We start from the raw sequence: 6,542 nt of genomic DNA, 5'->3' as shown, positions 1-6,542 counted from the left end.
AAGAATTTGGATTGCTCGGCTTCAAGTCTCTCTTTTTTCATTTTACTCGGGTAAGGAAGTGATGGTTGGTATGGTTTAACATAAGGTTTAGTCTTAACTGTGTTATCTTCATTAACCTTTTCAACTACCGGTTCTTTTTCCTTATCTTGTTCAGGTTGTGGTTCTTGTGGAGTAGGAATAGCTTCATCAGAAGTTACAGGTATTTCAGGTGGTTTAAGTGTAATACCACTTCTTGTGGTAATGGCTTTAGCTGTTTCATTCCGGGGGTTAGCATTTGTATCACTAGGTAAACTTCCCGGTTTTCTTTCACCTATTAACCTTGCTAGGTTACTTACTTCTTGTTCCAGATTTTGAATAGAAGCTTGTTGATTTCTAAATGCTTGAGCATTTTGTTCATTGGTTTGTTTCTGAGATGTGAAAAACTGAGTTTGAGATTCAACTAGCTTCGTCATCATATCTTCTAAATTCGGCTTTTTATCATCGGTTTGTGGTGGTTTGTTTTGAAAATTAGGTCTTTGCTGATTGTAAGTATTATTAGATACTTGTTGATTACTTGGACCTTGTTGGTTGTTGTATGGAACATTTCGATTATAATTCTGGTTTTGATTGTAAATTGGTCTTGGCGGTTGATAATTATTCTGATAATTATTTCCAGGCCTTTGGTTTATGTATGAAACATTCTCTCTTTGTTCCATTGTTAGTTCAATACTGAGACAATCTTTTGTTAAATGTGGTCCTCCACACAGCTCACAACTAATTCGTATTGATGTAACAACCCGACTTCATAAACTCAAAACGAGTACCAAAAAAAAAATTTTGCATGTCAGTGCATCTGGACGGCGTCCAAAATCCTGGACGGCGTCCAGCTTAGAAATGTGGGACGGCATCCAAAGTTTGGGACGACGTTCAGCTCAACACAACTAGGACGGCGTCCAATCAGTTGGGACGGCGTCCCAATGGCCTTCCAGCTACTGATCACGGGTCCAACTCACACGAGCGGAAAACCCGCTTCCCGACATTTTCAAACGAAAACCTTTTTACCACAAGTCAATATAAGTGAAACTAAGAGATTTTCATCATCAAATCAAGCTTTACATCAACGGGCCCACATCGCCCATTTTACGAGTTTCGTTCAAAAATAAAAGTTTCGACCAAATATAAGTTTAAGTTCCAAACGACACTAGAGCATGGTGTTTGGGGTTAAACTACCCAATCTCGGTCGAACTCCAAAAGCTAACACCCAAAAGCATCCCTTAACAAAACAAGCGGGAGATCACTAATCCAAATGAACGCTCTTACCCTTGTCAATGCCCGAGCCTATAAAAAAAAGTAAACAACGAGAGGGTAAGCAAAGCTTAGTGAATGCAATAATTATACGAATACATATATAATTATACCTACTTGCATACACTTACACAACCGTAAACATGCTAGCAAACAGCATTAGCTTATCGTCGCAATAACAAGCTATAATTCACCAATACCCCCAAGCTAGCATAACAACCGCATAAAAATATAACTCGAATAATATAATATGCTTACAACACAAATAACCATGGTTAACCAATAGTACAAGGGAACGGCGCTCGCGAAAACGCCATCGGTGTTCGTAACATCCGTTAGGGCACTTAACACCTCGCACCACTAACCCCTAGGGTGGCACCTTAACACCTCGGCACATCACCCCGAGTGGCATCTTAACACCTCGATGCATCACTCATTATTTTACGGAGTGGTGTCTTAACACCTCGACACTACACTCCTAGGTGGCATCTTAACACCTCGATGCTACACCCGAGTGGCATCTTAACACCTCGATGCTACACTCTTCACGTGAAACATGGTGTCTTAGCACCTCGACACTACCCGTTTCACGCTACAACAAATAGATACATTATATACATACGCATATAATTATTCCACTCACCTCAAAGTCTTCGTGTAAGATAACCGAACTTGCAACGTCAATGTAACGTACCTATTATATTTTAGCACATAATCAATTCACAACTCAAGTCGGTCAAGCAACTCACTTAACAATCTAGAGTCTTTTGACCCTAAGTGCAATCCCGACCCATTTTGCACCTTTAACCCTAATAATGGGTTAACTTCACCAAAAACCCTAACTTTAGCCAATTAAGGTCTTAACACACTTTTAACCACAAAGTTAACTCGTTTTCATACATGCAAGACAACCTAGGTCATCAAAGACCCATTTGACCCATTTCTAGGTCAACACACCCATTTGGGTCACCCACAACCCAAATCACACCCACTAACATTAACTATAAGTGTATTAGTATTTACTTAGGTCTTTAAGACCCATTTACACCATTTACCCTTTCAAAACCCTAGGTTAGTCACCATTTGGGTCTTCATGACCCAAACTTACCCAAAACCCCCAAATCACTCATACATGGGTTTTATGTACAACATTAACCCAAACCCTAACCCTTAAACATATTTACTAGAGAAATCAATTTTAGGGCTTACCACCACAATCAAAACGAAGCTAACGAGGAGATGAACAACTTCAATGCTCGAGCTAGAACCCGAAACAAGCTTCTTCCTCTCCTATTTGAGCTTTCTCACACTTAAGAGCACTCTCTCTCTAGAATTAAAGTAGATGATGTTTGGTGGTTGTGAATGGAGTAATGAGACTCCCAAAACTGATCTAGGGCTTTAAAATTCGTCCAAGAAGTGAAATTACCAAAATACCCATCTAAAATAATTAATAGCAAAAAGACATGCCTGCCAGCCATTCTGGACGGCGTCCAGGTCTTCAAATTGGGACGGCGTCCCAAATGTTTGGACGGCGTCCAAACCCAAAAAGAAAACAGGATCTTACAATTGAGTGTATATCTTTGGTCATCTTTTCCATTCGCCTCTCGACAGCATCTATCTTTGCAGAAATGGAATCTAAGTCATGGCTAGAATCGGCTCTAGCTGCTTTAGATGATCTAACGATATCTTTTTCTTGGTGCCACTCATGTGAGTGGGAAGCAGTGTTATCAATAATTTTGTAAGCATCAGTTTTGGTTTTCTTCATAATAGAACCACCAGCTGCTATATCGATGTCTTTCCTTATAGTGATGTCGCATCCTTGGTAAAATATTTGTACTATTTGACAGGTGTCTAAACCATGTTGCGGACATTCTCTCAATAACTTTTCAAATCTGGTCCATGCCTCATATAGAGTTTCATTTGGCTTCTGTGTGAAAGTAACAATTTCTCCTTGAAGTCTTACGGCTTTAGATGCTGGAAAGAATTGTTTAAGAAATTTTTCAACTAAAACGTCCCATGTATCAATCGCCCCTTCAGGTAACGATTCTAACCAATCTTTGGCTTCTCCCTTTAAAGTCCAGGGAAATAACATGAGATATATCTGTTCATCTTCAACTTCTATTATTTTAAATAAAGTGCAGATTCTATTAAATGTACGAAGATGTTCATTTGGATCTTCCTTCGGCGCACCACTAAATTGGCATTGATTAGTCACCATATGTAGAATTTGTCCTTTGATTTCATAATCTGGCGCATTAATGTCTGGATGAGTAATTGCGTGACCTTGGCCAGTGCGTTTAGCTCTCATTCGGTCTTCCATACTTAAAGGTTCCAGATTCTCCATGATTGAATTTGTTGAATCTGAATCACTAGAGGATTCTGATTTAATGGTTCGTTCCTCAACAATCTCTGTTTGAATGATTGGTGGTTCCAGAGGAAAGATTAATAGTTCAGGATCTATGAATTGTCCCTGATATTCTCCGGATTCTCAATTGTGAGGTCGGGTTCAAAAAATGGATTATCGGAAATTTGAATTGGAGTACTTGGTCGACTGGATGACGATTCTAAAGAAAAATCAACGGCGACAATGTTTGCTAGATGTCTTGATCGAGTTTCCGGTGGTGAACGTACAAAAGGTGGTGAACGTTTTGCTCAGTGCATTCACTGAATATCCTATTAGTTTTTAAAAAGAAAGAAAAATTATATAAGTTATCCAATTAATAGACTTTTCTAATTTTGCCCACGTTTCGAATAGCCAAAAGATGCAGCAGAGGGGCAGGATTCGTTTGGTCTCAATATAATTGAGTACTGTTTGGCTCCAATAACCCGGTCCATGTATAAATCCAACTATTACTACGAACCAGAAAATTTTGATGTCTATCAATTTAACCGCTTAAAATAATTTTTCGTAATTTAAAGAAATTTAGAGAAGAAGTAGAAAATTCTAAGTCCTAAACTAGAATGGCGAGAAATAAGAAAGAAAAAGAGCGCGTCGGTATTAAAATTGGAGAAATAAGAAAGAAAAAGAGTGACTTATAAAACTTTAAAACACTCAACTAACCCAACCTTATTATTATCACTAACTTAAAATTAAAATTGCAAATTGAGATTACTAATTGGAGTGATAATTGATACATAGGTAAAAGGCGTTGAAAAATAAAAATAAGAAAGTAGCGTGTTGAAACTTAAAAAGGAACTAAAAACTAAGAATTAAAAGTTGCGTCTAAAAATATTAAAGCTTACAAGTAAAACTATATCCCAAATGACAATATCTTAAAAAGGTATTAAAACTTAGAAAGACGTCGCAAAATTCTAAAGCACCTAAATCTTAGTCTAAAGAAAAAGCACTTAAGGGATTTTACGGCAAAGCCTAAAAATCTAGAAATAAAAATAACTATGGCAAAAACTATGTCTAAAAACTAAATATAAGTGAAAAATACAAATATTACGCTAAAACAATTAAAAGGTACAAAATATTAAAATATACTAAAAGTTGTAAAAAGTACAATTTTTATAAAAATATTATTTTTATATTTTTTATTTTATAAAACTATTAATTTTATAAATTATTTAAACTAATTAAACTAAATATAAAACAAATTAAATACAAAAACTAAAACTTAAATAATAAAATAAGTAAAACCTAATTAGGGTTTTAAATTAATTATTAATTATAATTAATAATAATAACCCGTAATGATTGCAGTTTTTAGGGTTAACTGGCGTGTCAGCAGGGCTCATGCGATTCCGTCCATGCGATCGCATGGACAAGGGTTTCGGGCCAGTGACTGGGCTGCTACAGTACTGGACTCGAATTTATTTATATTTTTTTTTCTGTTTTGCTAAAATATATATATAATATATTTATATAAATTAAATAAAACTTATATTTTTACAAACTAAAAATAGAAATAAAGAAACTTTATAAAACTAACATATTTAACAAACTCTTAAAAATATTTATATTTTTGTTTTTATTTTTATATTTTAGAATATTTAAAACGTATTTTTATAAAAGCGTATTTTTTTTTATAAAAGTAAACTTAAAAATAATTTTTTTTTTATATATAGCGTTGCATTTCCGGCTTTTAAGCTAGATTTGTTCCCCGAAAGCGGCGCCAAAAATACTTGATGTTATGCGAGGTGTATATGAAATAGCTTTATTTTTACAACGAAATACTATTAAATACGATACAATTTTACACAAGATATTTATTTATTTATAGAATGGATATACCTAAACCTTGCTACAACACTTATAGGCAGTGTACCTAATCGTACAGTAGTGTAGTTTTTAGTAAGTCCGATTCGTTCCACAGGGAAAATCTTTTAAACAAAGCTTAACACTATATTAGTTTTAATTTATAAAAATAAAAATATATATAAGTAATATTATTATTATAAATGGGGGTTTTTACCGTTTAATGACCGGTTTGTCGATTTTTAAAACTTTAGTCGCAGTTAAAACCTAATGTAAAATATTAAATAAATAAAAGACTTAATTTAAAGCGTAAAGTAAATAATGATAATGAAATTACGATAAATAAAAGTGCGATAAAATAAACTTGCAATAATTAAAAAGTACGAAAATTAAAAGTGCAATTAAATACAATGACAATAAATAAAAGTGCGATAATTAGAAGTGCAATTAAATATGAAAATAAAGGAATTATGCTTATTTAAACTTCCGTAATCATGATGTTTGACGTGTTGATTTTAGTTTTATGCCCATGGGTTAATTGTCCTTTGTCCTAGATTATTTAAAATGTCCGTCTGGTTTTTGTCCATAACAGTCCATCAGTCATAAATATAAAGTGCGAGTATCCTCGTCAAATTATCCTTATATCCGAAGTCAAATATTCCAACTAATTGGGGACTTAAACTGTAACAAGGTTTTAATACTTTGTTTAATAATTACACCAGGATATCGACTGCGTGTAACCCAAGGTTTTAATACTTTGTTATTAATTATGCCAAGTGTCCTTGTACATAATTTCACCCCTGTTTTAATAATTCCATAGACTATTAATCCATTCCCGTGTCCGGTTAAATGAACAATTATTCGTACATATAAATATCCCGCCCATCGTGTCCGATCGAGTGTATATGGTTATTTATAGGGAAGTCCAATTGTAAATCTTTATATTAAAATTAACAAACTATCATTTAGTTAAACAAATATAAAGCCCACTAATAGCCCATAGTCTAATTTTCACAAGTGTCGTTCTTTTGTCCAAACCCCAATTATGGTACAAAGC

The 6,542-nt window shown here is 34.4% G+C and overlaps 1 non-coding gene across 1 annotated transcript; it reads left to right on the top strand.

The window, feature by feature from the left end:
• The first annotated feature begins 3,137 nt into the window (after positions 1-3,137).
• Positions 3,138-3,244, top strand: LOC139886813 (small nucleolar RNA R71). Its single transcript, XR_011772676.1, has one exon. It is a non-coding gene; the product is annotated as a small nucleolar RNA R71 (small nucleolar RNA).
• The last annotated feature ends 3,298 nt before the right edge of the window (positions 3,245-6,542 follow it).

Source organism: Rutidosis leptorrhynchoides, chromosome 1 (genome assembly GCF_046630445.1).
Source record: "Rutidosis leptorrhynchoides isolate AG116_Rl617_1_P2 chromosome 1, CSIRO_AGI_Rlap_v1, whole genome shotgun sequence".
Taxonomy (NCBI): domain Eukaryota; kingdom Viridiplantae; phylum Streptophyta; class Magnoliopsida; order Asterales; family Asteraceae; genus Rutidosis; species Rutidosis leptorrhynchoides.
This window is presented reverse-complemented; position numbering and strand designations above follow the sequence as displayed.